General features: G+C 42.3%; 1 long non-coding RNA gene across 1 annotated transcript; it reads right to left on the bottom strand.

The window, feature by feature from the left end:
• Window positions 1–700: 700 nt before the first annotated feature.
• Window positions 701–19,484, bottom strand: LOC116996767. Its single transcript, XR_004418019.1, has 3 exons — window positions 19,413–19,484; window positions 17,228–17,306; window positions 701–819 (listed from the first exon to the last, which is right to left on the bottom strand). It is a non-coding gene; the product is annotated as an uncharacterized LOC116996767 (long non-coding RNA).
• Between the last annotated feature and the right edge of the window lie 270 nt (window positions 19,485–19,754).

Genomic DNA, 19,754 nt, shown 5'->3' with positions numbered 1-19,754 from the left:
ACAAGTGTAATCTGTATAACTCTTCATTTTTCTGCATCACGTGTTCATGATTGGTAGATTGCTGCTATTAGTGTTCTTAAAAGCACTGGATTAATAAATGAATGTCTAATGAGACTCAGCTAGGTGGTATTGGAAAATGCATTTCCATTCTCCAAGGAATTTATGCAGGCACTGAGCTAAAGAAGCTGCCTTACCTCATTTCTTTGGCTCTCTTAACCTAGGAATCTTCAAAACATCAGTCATTCCTTACACTCTGCAGGCTAAATCAGGAAATATCTCAGGAACTTTTACCGCAGCTAATTCTGAATAAACCTATGAAACACCTCATTGTGCACTACTCTTAATGAGCAGTCTTTACTTTTCCTTTTGATTCTGCACCCTTATTTTGTTAACCTTTTCTTCCCACTCCCACATTTGTACTAAAAGATGTGATTGTTGTTGTTGCTCTCTAAAGAATCCAGCTTCTGGCAGCACTGAAAGACATGTTTGCTTTGTTTTCTGCTTTGGTAGTAAACCCTACATTGGTTTTGGGCAAAACAAAAGTGCCTGACATGAGCAAACAGAAGACACTGTAAATCATGTTTCTTCACTTGAGCCCTGTTCACTGAAAGACAAGTTTAAATTTGTGAGGTCAGGTATCTGTGCACTTGCTGAGTGTGCTGGAGAGAGGTGTTTTGCACCTGTACTCACCCACCTTGCTGTGCTGCACCCAAAGGATTCCATGAGCCTGGGGAAGCAGCTGTTCCCAACCTTTTCTTCATCACATTCAGCTTGCACTGCAGTTGTTTTTCATGTACTGTTCAAACTCTCCAGCCAAGCCTGGCCCAAAAGAAGCATAAGATCCAGAAATAGCTTCATATTAGAGTTTTGAGAGGGATTATGAGAGGTTTTCTGCATAAAACTCTAGTATGATCTCAGAGGATGTTTTGAAATCCCCAACAAATTGCTTCTCACGGAGGCTGGATTAAGATCTGTGGAGTAAATGCAGTTACAGGCCTGTGCTACAAGGAATGAGTAACAAAAACTTGAATGACTACCATTATTATTATTATTGTTATTAAAACAGTTCACAGTTGGTAGATATTGTCATGCTTCAGTCTTTCAGTTCTATTGTACATTTTGAACTACAAAGGTTAAAGATGCCCCTGTAATGGACACAGGAGCCGTATAATCACCCTCTGGCTTTCAGTGCTCCTCTGCATCACAACATTGAAGCAAAAACAGAAGAGAACAGACAAGCCTGAGGATTTTGGCAAAGTCATTGTTTCCCAGAGACCACATAGCAACTGGTGGCTGCACAAAAAGGAAAAACAATAAGGGGGAGAGTGTGTTTGAAAATTCATGCTGTTTGGTTTTGGTAATAGCTTTTGTACATTTTGGATGCTGTATTAATTTTGGCTCACCTGAAAGCTTTCTGTTATGGCTACTAATTATTTATATTTTTCTGTCACACATTTTTTGGCTACCTCATTTTCTTTTCAATATAGCTCCTCCTGAATTGATGCTTTTCTAGGATTCAGAGGGAGGAGACTCTGTGGGAGGGAGAAAATCTAATAGGGCTTTGTGTAGGAGGATGAGCAGGTCAAGGAAGAGAAGGTGATCTTCATGTTTTAGAAGTAAGAAAAAGGACAATATCAAAACAATGAAGTGAATTAGAGAGGATGGAACAGCAGAAAGTGAAAGGAATGGGGTCTAAGAGCCTGTTTTAGAGAAACAGAAATCAATGGCAAGGAAATGTCCAGGGAGACAATCCATACAGAACAGTAATGAATCTGTTCCTGCTTTAGGAACAGAATGGAAACAGGAATAAAATATTTAGAAGATTGCAGTTTTACCAACCTGCAGTGTCTTTCATTAGATTATTAGAAGTCATGCACCAAAGAACATTCTTATCTACCTGAGGAGTCACAAAGTGATCAAGGATTGTCTGACTGGATTAGCTGTGGTATTTTGCATATCAAGGCACTCAAACTGACTACTTTGCACAGCAGCCAGGTGCTGTAAGACAGTAGGTTATTGTTAAGCATCAGGCACTGTGGAAGCCAGTATTTCCTGAAAATGCAAATCTTTTACATAATCTTTTCTGTATTATCCCCTATATCCTATCCCCACTAGATTTATGAAACCAGCAATTCACCACTGATCCGATTACTCCAGTTAACACCAACTGAAAACAACAAAAAAGTACTTCCACCTCAAAATGCTGTGAACATCTAGCTAACCCAGGAGAAATAGATCTGAAGGAAACATGCAATCTGGTAGCAGGGACCCTATATTAGGACATAGAATTAAGGTGAAAGTAGGAGATAGGATTAAGGAATTAATTGATCAAAGGTAAATCTAAACAATGTCCATTGCATCATGTCCATCTTGGTTTGGTAACACTTGACCAGATGGTAATACTTTGATAAGAGGTGCTACTGCTGGTTACAGCAATTCACCTGTGGAAGCGCCAGCAAGGGATGTGAGCCCAGTCCCAGCTGATACCTCGATGAATACTCTGTGTGAAATTCATCTTTATGTTGATAAGAGGTGAACCAATGGAGTTGTGTGGTGACTTATACATGATGTCAAATAATCACCCCAAATATTATTGGTGAAAGCAAGACCATTGTTATCTCTGCAGTTGCCAGTCACCTGCCTAAGGGATAAGCTGATCCATTTCTATTAATGAGGATTAGACACCGCAGAAACTATTGATTTACATATGGCCAGATAAAGGAAATTAAACTTGTGAGAAGCTATTACACTTCCAGCAGTATCCTAGCACTTGAAAACATTGCAAGAATTCTGATCCAGACTATGATGCACTGCAGCCATGTGATCCTGTCTAGAATTACTTTTCATTATGGCTGTCTGCTGCAGAGTTCCACAAAGGTACTTAAGTACTGTTTCACTCTGGCTCTGGTGCTACAATCCTGATCAATGCAAAAAGGTCCCAAAGATTCAGAGTTTTTTAAAAACTTGTTCTAGTAGCTCTCATGAATCCTAAATTCACAGAGAAAATTGCAAGGAAAAACATGCCCGGGAGACTGCTTTTCTCACATTCATGCAGGGAAGGCTAGAGAGATGTTCAATAGGACTGTTTTAATCAATGATCTGCATCAGATGAAGAAGCTGTACACTTCAGGTCAGTGAAAAATGCCAGAGGGGGAGGAAAACAGTAGAAGGTTAGCAATGCATATTATATTTTCTTAATTTTTGGTCTATTTAAGAATGGGCTTTTTTTCATATGGGAAAAGAAGAGAGATGGGAGAATGTGGCAGAAATAATTGCATGATTGTGATTAACAGCCAAGTAGGCACTGGGACTCTTTAGACAGAGTTTCCCAAATCATGGCACATACCAGTGGTGGCACACAGACCACTGCCAAGTGCTGCTCAGGAAAGAGCCAAGAACTGCTGCTGCCTCAGGGGCTCTCAATAGCAACATCAGGTGCTGTGCATCCTCCTCTTCAGGCCTGCCCAGGGATCCCAGAGCACAAGGGCAGAGACCTGTGTGAAGAACCTGGTGAATCCTCCTTCAGTTAGCACTGTTTGTGTGATTCCAGACACCTTGTAAATCTGAGGGAAGATGAACAGCCTAGGTTATCCCACATCCTACACTTCAATCATTCCGAGTGCCTTGGTAGATATTATTTTTTTTAAGTATAGCTAATTTTGCATTATAATAATTTTAAAAATTATTCTTAATTAACTCGCTTTTTAAAAATCATGCCATTTTTAATTACTCTGCCAAATTCACCACTAATATGTTCCCTATACATTAAAAAGCCAGCTTTCTTCTGCATGTTTCCATTTCTTTGTTATGTTCTTATGAGCTTGCAAATCTGTAAGCACTTTTCTCCATTTGCAGGCCAATGGGGGAGGTCAGGATGTTTATAAAGACCTGGAATTCCAAAAAATTCATTTTGTATTTTAGTTTTGATTACTGCCACTTAAGCGTAATGACAACATCCATCCAGTTGAAAGTTCAGTTTCATTGGAAATTGTTTTTTTTTTCCAGTGAAACACTGCTAATCAAAAATGTATGAGCAATCCTTTCATAAGTAAAACAAAAAAAAAGGTAAAATCGTCTCATAAAATAAAATAAAAAATGGAGAGTGAACAACTTTCTGTTCTAACATGGCCATCTGTCATTTATAAAGACATCACCCCATTAACCTGTCTAATCAACTCCATTCTTTTTTCAAAGTTGGTTAGGTAAGTTTATGAGGAGACATAGATGTTCTCTTGATTAAATCTGTTGTAAAATGGCCTCCCTGGTGTTCTGCTTTGTGTGCATTTACACATATAAAGGTAATTACAAGTACATATCACTACTGTAAATTCCATGCTTGTCATATTACAGTACATGACATTTTCATTTCCTCTTGGTGAAAATGAAATCTGATCTTTTCTGTTCAAGCAATAATGACCAATTAGAATTTGTTATTAATAATGTTTATCCAAAAGTACTCCAAGTCATGAGGTGGTTTCCTCCAAGGCAGCTGAATTTATAACGTGGAAAAAAGGGGGTTGACATGTTGCTCTACCACCTTCAGCCATTCCCTCTCAAGCCTGGTTATTCCTTCAGCAAACAAGGAGATCCTTATGGAAAACCCACAATGTAAGGAAGAATATTACTGAGATCAAGTTCAGAAATTAAAACCCTGAGATGAGCTCAGTTGGTCAGAGCCTGGTGCTAATAACGCTAAGATCCCTGTACGGGACACTCACAGAAGAGTTGGACTCCATGATCCTTGTGGGAGCCTCCAACTCAGAATACTCTGTGAAACCATTCTCCTCCCAGAAATTTCAGAAGTCTGTCTCTGACCTTTCCTCCCTGGCACTTTGCTTTTATCACAGGAAGCAGAGCTCAGCTGTTGTGCAGCAGTCGGAGGCAGCTGAGCTGCACCAGTCCTGGTGCAATGTGGTCATGTTATCTGCACCAGGACTGCTTCAGTGCCCTTGGGTGCCACCAGCTATTGGGGCAACTCTTGCAAACTGACCCTGAGAAAAACTGCCCAAGAATGAACCCAAACAACTGTGCTGTGGCTGGGAACCACAACAGGAAGGCTTCTCTAGCATGTAGTCAAAGTTTATGGAGATAGCTCAAATACACTGAGTGCATTTTAAAAGCTTAACTGGTCACAATAGGTTGTATTTGACAAAATGCCAGTTTTTTCACTGCAAATTTCAGCATTTAGACTATTTTTTAAATTGCCTCCTTCTTTTTTTTTTTAAATAAAATACACATCCCCAAATCGTGAGATGTGTAGATTTACGCATATGGAGAACTTTCTAAAAAATCCTTCAATCATGATGGAAAGCACCATTATTTTTAGAGGGGTTTGAGTTTGAGAATAAAAACTTTTTTAAAATTGAAATCTTCCCTCTATAAACTTTCCTCTCTAGAGATAACCTGAGAGATGGACAACACACAAACCCACAGTGAAGAGAGAAGGAAAACCAGCTCTATATTCAACGTAGAGAGAGGGTTAAAAGAGACCAAGCAGTTGGAATTATGTTGTAGCATATCATAGGACAGAAAGCAGATGACAGCTTTTGGGGTGCTCTATTTCCAGATAGAAGCAGATCTGCTCTACTCTCACTGAAATTCAGTGGAGGAAGCTGGCTGGGGAGTGTTACAACTTAAGGAAGGGTAAGCACATCTCTTGACATATCTCAGCGTATTAGAAATTCAAAGGCAGCCTAAAAATATTCAGACATAAATTAAATACCCATAACCTTGTCTCAAGCATAGAGACAGAAGAATGGAGAATCTGACTGGCCACTTCGTCCTCTTCCCTCTTTCCCAGGTCATAAGCACCTGTGTCAACCACAGACATAATGTGGCAGCTGTTTCATCACCCTTTTCTGTCTCTGAAGCAAACTGACACTTGGAAAAACAAGGAGTGAGTTTATGCCACCTTTATGGTCTGAAAAGAATAGGATGTGACACCATGCAGCAGCTACTTTAAAAAATTCTTAAATTGTGTGGGTTTGAATGATTTGTGATTTACTGGCTCTTCCCTTAATATTTTTTGTCTCAGAAGTGAAGGGACATAGTACTATCAGAAGCAGAGAGTAGAAGTAGCAGTGGCAGACTAAAAATTGAACTTCTGCTTGTTCTGGCAGCCAGCATCTCATGAGAAGTTGTGGATGCCCCATCCCTGAGGGTGTTCAAAGCCAGGCTGGATGGGGCTTTGAGCAAGCTGGTCTAGTGGGAGGTGTCCATGCCCATGGCAGGCTGGTTGGAATGAGATGATCCTTAAGGGCCCTCCCAACCCAAATCACTCTGTGATTCATGGCAAGGGCAAAGGGCCACAGAGACTGCTGAGTGTTGGATGCCAGTATCCTGAAAGCACAGGGACCATCCACCCAGAACTGCAGGAAAATGGGTGTACACAGCAGGCAGCCAGACTGGTTGAACAGGAAACTCCTAACTCAGTTCAAATGTGAAAAGGAAGTGTGTGGGGCTGCAAGTGGGGATGGGCTGAGCAGTAGAAACTGAAGTTTTGTGGCTGTGCAAGGATGGAGTTGGGTGTTGCTGCTGCACGTTGCCAGACAGGGTGTGGAATCCACAACCGTGGAAATTTTTAAAAAGCTTGGATGCATAAAACCCTGAGCAACCCAACTGAACTTTCCAACCTAAATTACTCAATGATTCTGTGTTCTTTATAGAAATCAGAGTTGAACAGGCCAGCCTAGACCACTTTGCTCAGGGCACTGTCCATCTGAGTTTTACTCTACAGAAAGGCTGCTTGCCATTCTAACTTAGTCATAGGAAATGAACCTAACTTAAACTTAATCCTTACTGTTTCATTTCTGGCAGTCGTTCTTTTCAATTTTGTGTGGCATGTATGTACCAGTAAATGCATTTCTTTCTTGAAGGGGATGTCAGTTTTCAAATCAGGATCTGCATTGTTATGAGGATTTAAGGATGGAATCAGTTGCCATCCTGATTTAATGTGGGGTAGAATTGTTTTTTTCTAAGAATATACAGACTGAAATCTACCTTTTCATTGTTTCTTTCTATGTACACAGGCAGTTTATAAATGTATAATGTGATATTTTGTAATGAGAAGTACTTCAAGTTCTTGCTAAAAATTGCCTCATTTTGAATATTGGTAGTTATTAAAAAAAAAAAGGGTATTTACAAATGTTTTTGAGAGCCAGTCATATCAGAAGAAAAAAAAAAACAGTGTTATTAGCATGATGAAAAATTAAGAATACAAGAGTAGCAAGAATTTTCTACAACAATCGCTTCACTTTTTACTCATTTATATAAATGAATGGATCTAAAAATATTTATAGTAGGGAAGTGAACTAGATGACTTCTTGATGGCACTTCCTGTAAAATATTTCTGCAATTTCTTTGTCAGGATATCCCATTATTAGAGAAACTCACGGCAGAGAAGCTTTTCTGCATAAGCTCACGCATATTGAAATATGCTGAGGTGTCTTTAGTTAGATCATTGTATTTAGCTGAAAAAGATCTGATAAAGAAGGCCTAAGTGCAAAAATAAAGGTTTACATGATCTGGCAGTGCAGCTGGACTGATTTTGATGAAAATGTCATGGGTGTTTTTTTCCCCCCTTTTCATATTTTTAGTTCACTGTCAGTAGCATGGCAAGGGTATTTATCCACTTCAGAAGAATCTCTCTTTCAACTTAAACTTACATCATAAAAGGATACAGAATTAAAATAGATGTTATCAGATGTTAGCATGTAACTTCACTGTTTAAATTTAATAAATACAGCAAGTTGGAATCTTGCTTAAAGAAAGAAGCAAAAACTAAACAAAGGATTTAGAATTCAGCTGTAAAAAATAACTCTAAGTATCCGCATGTTTTTAAAGGCTTGAGTTCCAGCGTTACAGGAGTGTGGATGTTGTTGGGGACTGGATACTAGTGATAAATCTATTTGCAGCTTTTTGAAAAAGAATTTTTCACTAAAATCATGGCTGCCAGATTTCCTACACCCCTTGCTTCCCTCAAATATTTTGGAGGCTGCCATCATCTTAATAGAGGCTGTAAAAGGGATAATTTGGCCCTGGGACCACATATGCAGCAGTTCCTGTGACACTTCAGACAGCTGGTAGTCTGAAAAGCACAATTTGAAAACACTTATGTGAGCAAATAATCATGTTCTTCACTTACTAAATTAATTTAATGAGCCACATTGTAAAATTATACTGCAAGCCATTCCTGATCCTTGAGATGAAACATGCTACTCTTCAAATAATGCTGTACAGTGAAATATTCATTCCTTGAAAGGGGAAAAAAAGTCACAGAAATGTCTTAATTTAGCTGTGGTATCTGATCTTTCATATTTCTAACATATGGACCCAGTAAAAGTGATGATTAGGTAAATAGACATTCAGGCATATGCCTTTTAGACAAAAACTTTTAAAGTCTCATTTTCTTAATTGGAAGTGGGTGCTGGATAAAATGCATGAGGAAAGTGAGATTTTTTTGCCAACTACAGCATAGTGGAAATCTTCTTGCATAATGAAGTGTTAACTAAGTCATGCTTTTGGAGAATGATTTAAAGTGTGATTCCAGCACCAAGGGACTGTGAAAAAAGCGGGGCACCATGATGTCTCAGTAATTTCAGCATAGGATATGCTGAGTTTGCAAGGAAAAAAGGTGGAAATGTTTGGTTTGGGATTTTTTCCCCTTCCTAATTTCCAGCTGCTCAAACTCCTCCTCTGGGATTTTTACATCTCATGCATGATTAAGTAGAATAAATTATCATCAGACTAAATTGCATGATTGACTATAGCTGAGCTGGCAGGAGAGGAGGGGAGATTTTAAGCTGCAACATGGCAAATTTGGGGGAAAATAACTGAGAAAGAAAACGTTCAGCTGCCTCACTAGGGGTCTTTTACAAAGTAATATCTTACAGAAAAATCAGAGCTTTCGGAATAGCATAATAATGAGTTAAAGCAAGCTTGTATAAAAAGACACATGATATCCCAGTAACAGGAAAATTCACTAACAATTTAATGGATAAATTCCAGATTATTCTATCAAACATCAGAGAAAGAATCCAGGGAATTGAGAAGCCCACAGATAAATAAAATTTTGATAATCAATCCTTTGCTTAGGATAAAAACCAGTGAAAATGTGAGGGAATACACCAAAATGCCCTAAAACAGGTAAATCTGAACAATCAACTTAAGCATGACCTAAAAGAGCAGAGGATTATGAAGCACAGGCATTATCTGCCCCCCCCCACCCTGTTTAATTTGCAGAAGTAAAAAATTCAGAGGCAGCATATAACATCTGGCCTCTATTCCCTACAGAGGCCACATTTAATTGTGCTTCCACTAAGAGACCATTATTTTGTCTAAACAGCTTTCTGCTCCTGCAACCAGAGAACTCTTAGGACTCTGGCTCTACCTGTGCCCTCCAGAGCAGCAGCAGAAGGAAATGGATGGAGATTCTGGAGGAGAGGGCAGGAGCGGCCACTCCCAGGGACGGGAGTAATACGAGAGGTGAGAGGGCTGGGAATTCACTGTTCTCCCTGTTATTATAAAGGCTGGGAAGTGATCCATGCTAGCAGTAGGTTTTTTTCCTTCATAATTTATGTGTTATGCCATGATGTTTTGCTACAGTGGGATCCTAACTATTCCAAGTATTTTTAATTAACGAGGACCCATAAAGGAAGAATTTTATATCCATGCAAGAAAATAGGGCAGCAGGGAGGTTCTCATGTGAGCCAGGGCTCTAAAGAAAGTGTTGCCAATGAGGCATAAGGCTGCCTGCATCTGGATTTCCACAGCGCTGTAAATACTTTGGGTGAGTTAAATAATGTAAACTTGAAGCAAAATCAAAAGCAGAGCATTGAATAGACTGTAGAAGTCCTATAGAAAAGCATATCCTCACCAAAAACTAACCCTGCATGACAAAGTCCTTGGACCTTGATTTTTTCTGCCTAAATTATACCTGAGCTGTTCACTAATGTTACTCCAATGAAATTCAGGTTTGACTAATCTATTCCTTAATACCTGCTTGTTATTGGCAAAAAAAAAGTGTTACACATATCAGAACGAAGTCTTTTTCCCTAAATTTATGTTTAATATAAAGTTAACTGAAGTGAATTTGCCGTGGAAGTGGGCCATCAGGATCTGGCTGTGCCAAGGTACAGAGATGGCTTGGCTTTTTTGCTATGCAAGTTATTTCTGTAGTTATACCCTGCCTGTAAGGTTTGCTAAACTAGACGTGCAAAAACAGTTGTAGGAGTTATCTGAGAAGGGGAGAGAAGGATTTAAAACAAGGAGCTTGTGTTTTACTTTGCTTGTAAGGTAAAAGTAAAGGGAAGTTTGGGGATAATGTGTATTATGTATGTTTTATGACAATTAAAATAAAAGGGAAGACACTTTTTTACATCTGGAAAGAGCAATTGTCTTGATTCAGATGCTAAATAAAATGATGATGATTCCTCCCTCCAACATGGAGTACATAAGTTTTACAAGAATACTGATTTTGTTGTGCAGTATATTCATAAATATTAGATAAAAGAAGAATCTCAGTTACAGAAAGCAACAAAAGCTAGTGCAGTCTCTTGGGTTTTCCTTCTATTAAAATAAATTAGTAGTCTTGCTTGAATTTTTAAAAATAATTTCTATCCAGAAGTTAAACATGCTTAAATAAATGGACTGCATAGATTTCCAAAGAAAGGCCAACTCTACTGTCAGATTTATGGAGAACATTCCTTGTTTTTATTCCAGTAGATTAAAAATGTAATTTTAATAAAGCATAGTTTCTGTTGATAATAGTTTGTATGGTTGATGTATATTAAAAAATGGTTTCTAGAAAAGAGTCGTTTGGTAGGAACTGGAAGTTTTCACCAGTGGTTAAAAAAAAATACCATGAGGTTACATTTCTTAGGAACATTTAAAAATATCTTTGACACATGTAGCAATAAGAAAGTGTTATTCAAAACTTGATAATTGCAAGAGAATTAATAGAAATCCTTTTGGTTCAGACTGGAAACCTGAAAGGACAAGACTTTCATTCCCCTTTTTAAAATAAGGACAAATAGTCATATCCTGAAGTGTTGATTGAGCTGTGCACTCCTAGCTCTCCTTGGCTCTAAAGGTGCCCTTCTCTTTGTCTGCAGTGTGTGATAAGGGAAGTGACTTCTCCTTTCTTAAACCTGTGTAAAGATCCTCGGGACTGATTTTATTTGATTTAGGGAAGAAGCTGAGAACAGGAAATTTTCTGGCACTTCCACTATCCTTATCTTGCATCATGATTATTAGCAAAGGGCACTACAGAACCTCTTCATGTTGAGGAAATTGTTTGCAAAAGCCAGTAATTTTGGGTGGTAGAGACAAGATCTCAAAACGGTTAAGCAGCTAAATGGACAAAGCTGGATGAGAGGGCAGACTTTGCTTCTTCTATGTTTCCAAAGATTTACAGGGAGCTACATAACACACCCTTGGCTTCTGAAGTAGGAAATAATGTTTATTCCTAGGTGGGGGTTAAACCCTTCACAAGAACAAACAGTTGTTTTCCTCACAAAACCTTTCAGCTAGAAATAGAAAATAAACAGACCTTAGCATTTAAAGTGAGAACTTCTTTAGACCTCAGTTATTATCTTTACACATATCTTTTAAACTCAATTCTAGCATAGACATATATTTCATAACCAGTTCTGACCAGAGGAAATAATTTTGCCTGACATGATGGGTATAAAAACTACATTTCACAGCTTACCTTCACTTCTGTCTCCTGCCAGTCTGGTGGAACAGTGGACAGGAGCACCTCTGCTGCTTACAGCCTCTGGTGAAGCCAGCTTTTTTTAACCAAAGCCTAATGAAGCTCTTTACTCAGCACTGCTGAGGACACACCTGGGGAACTGTGAATACCAGGTGGCCAAGGCCAGTGGCATCCTGGCTTGTATCAGCAATAGTGTGGCCAGCAGGACCAGGGCAGGGATCATCCCTCTGTACTCAGCCCTGCTGAGGCTGCACCCCAAATTCTGTGCACCCCAAACCCAGTTGTGGGTCCCTCACTACAAGAAAGACATTGAGGTGCTGGAATGAACCCAGAGAAAGGAAACAGTGCTTGGGAAGGATCTGGAGCAGGATTCTGATAAGGGAGATAAGGGTGTTTAGTCTGGAGAAGAGGAGTCTCATGGGTGCCCTTAGTGCCCTCTAAAGCTACCTGAGAGGAGATTGTAGCCAGACAGGGATTGGTCTCTTCTCCCAGGTAATAAAGGACAGGACAAGAGGAAATAGCCTCAAGTTGAGCCAGGGGAGGTTGAAATTGGATAATATGGAAAAATGTGTTCACTGAAAGGATTGCCAAGCTGTGGAACAGGCTGCATGGGGAAGTGGTGGAGTCACCATCCCTGGAGGTGTGCATAACCCATACACAACCCGTTTGCTTTTGCAATTGAGATTTGGGGACACGCTCTAGCGGTGTGCTCGGCAGTGCTGGGTTAGCGGCTGGATTCGATGACCTCAGCCCCTGAAGGTCCTTTCCAAGCTGCAGGACTCCGTGGCTGTGAATCCCAGCGCAGGGACCGGGATCAGGCGCGGCGCCAGCTCCGTGCCGCAGTGCCCCTGTTGTGCCGCCAGGCGGCGGCAGTGAGGGCGGCGCTGCTGCGGTGCCGCGGGCCGGGCACCAGGCGGCGCCAGCGAGCAACGGGCGGGAGCGGCACTGCCAGCCCCGACCGCATCCCGGGGATCCACAGCCCCTGGATCCCCTGCCATCACCGCATCCCGGGGATCCACAGCCTCTGGATCGCCCTGCCATCACCGCATCCCGGGGATCCACAGCCTCTGGATCGCCCTGCCATCACCGCATCCCGGGGATCCACAGCCTCTGGATCCCCTGCCATCACCGCATCCCGGCTATCCACAGCCCCTGGATCGCCCTGCCCCGACCGCACCCCGGGGATCCACAGCCTCTGGATCCCCTGCCATCACCGCATCCCGGGGATCCACAGCCTCTGGATCCCCTGCCATCACCGCATCCCGGGGATCCACAGCCTCTGGATCGCCCTGCCATCACCATATCCTGGGGATCCACAGCCTCTGGATCCCCTGCCATTACCGCATCCCGGCGATCCACAGCCTCTGGATCGCCCTGCCATCACCGCATCCCGGGGATCCACAGCCTCTGGATCCCCTGCCATCACCGCATCCCGGGGATCCACAGCCTCTGGATCGCCCTGCCCCGACCGCATCCCGGCTATCCACAGCCTCTGGATCGCCCTGCCCCGACCGCATCCCGGGGATCCACAGCCTCTGGATCCCCTGCCATCACCCCCTGGGAGATGCGCGCTATTGTGGATGGCTCCTTGCAGCACCCAGTGCGGGACATTAAATCACAGCTGTCGCTGCTTGTTTCACCGTCTCTTCCGGGCAGGAAAAATTCCCAGGGCCAGCAGAGGAGCAGAAAGGAATGAAGAGCCTTGAGGCTCTTTAAGTACACTGATGACCCAAGTACTTTCGCTGGACATCATTGTAGGAAATAAACACGAAGTCGTAGATCCTGGTCTCTGAGGAGGAAATACACTGCTTTTAGTCCCACGTTAACAAGCTCCCAACAAAGTTTGCTGTGAGGCACTGGGGAGATGCTGCAGGAAAGCACCGTCCAAGCCATTCCACTCCTTCAGCAGGGCAGACCAAGGGTTGCAGTGTTGAAGGCAGTTCTTACTTGGCACTTAATCTGAGATACTTATATCCTTTTACTGTTACCATCTTGGTTCTTCTCCCAGTTTAGGAGTTGAAAAACTCCCGTTTCTGCTGGAACTTTTTCCCCATACACAGATGGAATCCCAATGCACAGGTTTTGCCATGGCAGAGTTTGCTGAGAGTTGGTTATCCTGGGATCCCAGACACCTGAACTGCTCCTGCCTGCAGGCACCACCCTGTGGGTTTCCCTCAAAGACCAAACTGAAGCAGGGGATTTAAAACGTGTTTTCCAACTGTTGGCTCCTGTGACACTGTGCAGACAATTCCTGTGAGAGCTGCTGATGGGGAAACCACAGCTCTGGCCAGACACAGGACACAACAGCAAAGATCTCATCTGTCACCCACAGGCTGCAGTCTCGGCAAGGCTTGGCTGGTTCTCGTGCTTTGTGCTCCTCTTCACGGAGCTGGCACTCACAGCATCTTTTCAAGCACGGGGAAATACTTGCTACTATGAATCAGTGCAGTAGGAATTGCAATGCTTCGTCTTTAACTGGCATGAGGGTCATATTTCATGATTTATTTTTGTACCAGAGGCCAAGGTTATATTTAATGTGCCCTTTGGATGCTTCCTGGGAATGAGGGAGGGAAATGAGCAGGGTCTCAGAAGAACTGCTGTTTTCAGAACTGGCCCTGATGATGAGCAGCAAGACACAAAAGTAATTTTGTCAGTGAGGAAGGCATTTACAGATATATTGCATTTCCAATGGAGCAGGTGATGACTGTCCTGTGCAGACATGGACATAAGGGAACAACTCTGTAGGGAGACAGATTTTTGCCCATGCAATGATTTGGGAAAAGGGCATTAGAATAACTTTGCAGCTCACCTGCCATCTCACCCCCAGCTTTTGCTGTTGTCCAAGAAGTCTATGAGCATTTTGGTAGGAAGGGACATGATGAAAAGCCACCGTGGTCCTGCATTTGTAATTCTGTGCCATGGTTTAACCTCAGCCAGCACTTCAGTCCAACAAAGCCACTCACTCACTCACTCACTCACTCACTCACTTACTCACTCACTCACTCACTCTTCCTTGGTTAAAGGGGGAAAGAATCTGAAGAGTCAAGTGAGAAAACTCTTGATTAAGAGAAAGACTGTTTAATAGGTAAAGCAAAAGTTCTACCCACAAGCAAAGGGAAACTGGGAATTCAGTCACTGCTTCCCATGAGCAGGTGTTCAGCCACCCCCAGGGGAGCAGGTGACTTGGGAAGACAAACACCATCACTCTGAATGTCCTTCCCTTCTGCCTTCTTCCCTAACTTCACATGCTTAGCATGACTCCCTGTGCTATAGGATATCCCTTGGGTCAGTTGGAATCACCTGTCCCAGCTGTGTCCCCTCCCAGCTCCCTGGGGCTGGGGTGAGAGGCAGAAAAGGCCTTGGCTCTGTGTCAGCCCTGTCAGCAATAACAAAAACACCCCTGTCTTATAAACACTATTTCCAGCACAAATCCAAAACATAGCTCATGCCAGCTACTGAGAAGAAAAATAACTCCAGCCCAGCCAAAACCAGAACACCCTGGTTCTGTGAGAGGCCTCAGTTATTAAAAAGGAGGTCCAAGGAGGTCTCCTAACCACAATGTCCTAACCAATTCTTTTCCTTTAGCACCCAAGAGATACAATCAAAAGCCCACATCTTCACCCAGCAAAGCTGCAAATAAAACCAAATTGGTTTTATTTACCTCAAAATCTCCATAGAAATATACTCACTCCAGATAAACACCTGCACAGCATGACAGACAGGTTTTCTTGGTGTCAGGCAATTAAACCTGTATCAAGGTGTAAATTGAAACACTGGGTTACAAATCATTGCCATCAAACATTGCTGGATGTTATCAGGTTTGCCTGACTATTTTCTAGCTTACTAACCACATCTTTCTGGAACATGGTCTTTTATATTTGTCAGAGTAATGCAGAACTTGAATTCAGGTATATGGGTGAATCTTAAAATATTGGAAGTAACATTGTGAACATTTGTTAAAGCTGCTTGTGTTATATTCACTTGAACCTATGTCTCTGTTATTATGGAGAAGCATGCACAGATATAAAGCTGTCAGATGTGTCACAGATAATTGTGTTGGACTTCAAAGAGCCTGAGGGTCTGTCCTGTCAGCTGGATTGTGCACCTGTAATTGATACCCACCTCCCCAATTCATACACGTTGGGAAGGTGCCCAACAAGGAGCTGGGCTGTCTGCCAGCTCACTGATTTATGTCTGTCACAGGCTGAGGTCTGTGAAATTTGACTTTGCTGTGCTACACAATTACTTATATGCATTATCTACCCTATGAGGCGAACAAATCAAATCTGCTGCTGCTGCAGGACACTGTGTTGTACTGGGCACTGTGCCTTTTCTTTATTCCAGCCTTACAGCATCAAAGCTTTCATTGAAAGAAGATGTAAAATGGAAGGCAACAAACTGTCTGCATTAAGTGACATTTTACTGTGCAGGTCATGCTGGATGGAGCCCTGTTTATCTCCTCTCTGTTGCTCATAGTCAGATCTTTTAGAAAGGAGAATATTTTGCATGGCTTTATCAAACATTTTGAAAACAGTTCATACAAATGTCAAGTATTCCTATATGGTCAATAAGTGATAAGCAATGTTTGATAACCATTTAAAATGCATCAGTTAAAAGACAATCTAAAAGTGCTGCTTTTCCAAAAAGCATGCAGAATTCAGAACGTGCTGAACTCTGAAACAGGTACATCATGAGTGCTGTGGGAAGTGGAGGCCGAGCAAAAAGGGACAAGGTGCCAGTGGAAGAGGTAGAAATCTTGCAGGAACAACAGCCAACTCAGCTTTCACAGGGTGTTAATGCTGACCCTAACAGCTGGCCTTGGCTCCCCTGAAATGAAAGCCCAGGGCCCATGTCTCTCCATGTCTCCTGGGTGCCAGCGTGCTGCTTTTCAGCCCCTGCAGAACAGCTGGGCCTTTTCCTCAGCTGCCCAGAGTCTGCTGACAGACACCGCGTGTAGAAAGGATCCTCTGCTCCAGCTGTGCAGTTTGGGCCTAGATGTAAAGCAGCATTTTGGAAAAGATACACTCTAGCATCTCATGTTTTCACACTGTGATTTAGGGTTAACAGCTGTTAAGACAGAAGCAGCATGTAAACATGTTTTTGTTTGTCAAAAAGGCGTTTAAAACCCGACCTTGTAAATTTGCAAACAACAGTGGTGCTGGCAACACACCGCGCTCTGTGCAAGGGAGAACTCTGGCCAACCATAGCTGGAGCATGATGATCACAGGGAGGAAGGGAATGGGGCCAGGGAAGGGGGAGATTCCATAAAAGTTAGATGTGCTCTCACTAAGCACTTTGGCTGGTTCTGTGCTAGGAATCCTTTACTTCTCTGTGGCACCAAGCAAAAAACATGTTTTTGCTTATTTCAATACATGGATCAAAAAGCATTGGAAAAACAGTCATTTCACAGTGGTGTAGAAAAAGCTGAGAACTTAGGCTTGGAGCAACCTGAAACCCCTAAGGAGAGAGAAGGAACATAATCATGCAGAGATGTAACTGTGCAAGGTGACTCACCTGAAAGGCAAAGGCTGAGCAGCTCATAAGTGTCCAGGAGCAGAGACCAAAGGCACATGGAGTCAGGACCCATGAGAACCTGTGAGGTAATACTTCTGTTTACTGAAGTCTTCCCACTGATGGGATAACCTTTCATTCAAGACTATAGCTGGGCCAGGTTAGAATACAGTAGGTGACAGACTGAATCAGGATGTGCCTACCTGCTCAAAATTATCATTCCCTTAGCTAGGTGCAAAAAACAGATAGGCTCTGCCACCTCCTGTCAGAGTAAAGCCAAAATTTAAGGCCAGCCTTCATTTTTGTTTTCATCAATGTTTACTATCATTTCTTTCAAAACAATTATTTACAAAACAGACTTCTGAATTACCCTCCACTTGATATTGAAAACATTCAAACAGCATTCCTAAATATCATCCCAGGTAGTTAATCCTCCTCAGGTGGATTAAGCACAGTGTGACATTTAGCACATGGTTACTGTGTGGTGTGACCATCACACCTCCACCCTGTGAACAAAGCTAAAGGCAAATATTATTTCTTTCCTCTCCCTGCATTGAGTCACCCTGAGAATTAAGCAGGCTTTTCCTTTGAATGCTGACAATACTATTGGTGTCACTCAATCAGCACAAATTCTGAGTTTTGAAACAATCAGAAATGGAAGAAGATGGCAGCAGCAGACATTCTGCAGATGCAGAATCACAGCACCCCAGATTCCCTGTGCCTGTAATGGGCCTGTACAGAAGGTAGATGGCAAAGCAGCTCAGATCACACACAGGACATGTTTCTATAAGACATTCTCATGCCAAAACCAAAGGTTACACACAGCTGAAACTTCCATTCAATGCTGGACATGATTTTGAATGCATCCATCTTCCTCTGGACCCAGTGCCATGCTAAATCCATGCTAAGTCAACATGAGGATTCTCTGAAATTTCCATATGCTTTGGGTCTTGGTCTGCCAGTTCCTAGGCTCACTTGTAAACAGAAGATTTCATGAAATTGTTTGCATTTCAAAATGATGCTTCAGGATTTCAGTTTGCATGTAGGCCCTGGTATTTCTGTTTTATACAAACATATAATTTAGTTTGAATATTGCTTCAGTTTTGGACTTTCAGAAGTGACATGGATTTACAACACTGAATGCTTATTATCCTTTTCTTACTTGTTCCTAGGATAAAGCAGTAACCCTTTCCAGAACAGCAGGCATACTGGACGTGGTTGGATTAACAACTGATAAGCAAAGATGAGTAGTAAATAAAAAGAAAAAGGAAATAAAAACTGCTGGTAAGTACAATAATGCCCCAGACTAGGTCACACATGAGCTGTCTTCTGCATGATTTTTACTTTGAGGAATTTGTCCTGATTTCTGCCTTCAAACCCATGAATACAAAGTAGCAACTGCTTTCAGAAAGCACTCTCTTTTTCTGTGTCAGTTCTAGAAAAGCCTTTCTCTTGAGAGTTCCAGAAACAAAAGCATGGCCAAGCAAGAAGCTACTCCTACATAACAAGCTTAGCTAAAGAAAGACAAGTATGAGAATTTCTGAAAGGATGCTTGGCAGCAGTGACCCCACTTCACCAACCCTATTTTCTAAGTCTGTCCCCAGAGACCCCAGCACTGCTGGGGCATCCAATGAGGCTCCCACAGTGCCGATGACAAACACCAGGCAAGTGCCCTCCTTTAGGATCACTGTTTAGCACGTTTCCTCTGAGCAGCATTTGTTTTCTTGGAGATGCTCAGCTCAGTTCTGCTAAAGCTGCCTTAAATCCCAGATGTCCATAGCAAATAAGGAAGCCAATCCAAGAATGAATACATCACTGGAAAGCTTTGGGGGAGAGCAGGAGATGTTCTTCTTTACATTAATAATGCCTCCAGGATTCTCCATCATTAATGGCTTTACATTCCTATTGATCATAAATACTGAATATGGGGTTGAAAGATAAATTATGCCCCAGACAGCTGAGATGTAAGACAAAAAAATAAAAGAATGCAGGCTGTGCTAAGAGCTAAGAGCTATGCTTGCTACCTCTCTTAAAGAGGAACCACAGGTCACAAGCATTGTCCTGCAGTGGGGGGGTGAAGCACAGATGAATGAGAAATAAACCCCCCATTGCTCGGAGCTGCTGGATAACGCAGCCAATGTGAGCACGGCCAGCTCCTCCACCCCTCGGGATGCCTGCGCCAGCTCACCACCGAGAGGTGTGTCCTTGCTCGTCTGCAAAACAAGCCTGGCAGGCAGCGAGCTTCCCTGCGAGCTCCGGGGCTGTCGGACAGTGAGGAACTGCGCATGACCTGGCAGTGCTGGAAACAAGTGCCTTTAATATTGCAAGGCTGATCCGAATCCAGCAGGGCACTCAATAGCATGCGTCGATCTCCAAAGAAGGGCAGTTGCCAAGGAAACCACTTAAAAGCCTGCTTTAAAATATACGCTACATATTCAAAAGCCACAATCATTTCCTGCTGTCAAATTACAACAGCTCTTCAAAGATCATTAGGAATGTTCTTTAATCATCAAGGCAGATATAGCCACGT

This window comes from Catharus ustulatus, chromosome 5, assembly GCF_009819885.2.
Source record: "Catharus ustulatus isolate bCatUst1 chromosome 5, bCatUst1.pri.v2, whole genome shotgun sequence".
NCBI lineage: Eukaryota > Metazoa > Chordata > Aves > Passeriformes > Turdidae > Catharus > Catharus ustulatus.
This window is presented reverse-complemented; position numbering and strand designations above follow the sequence as displayed.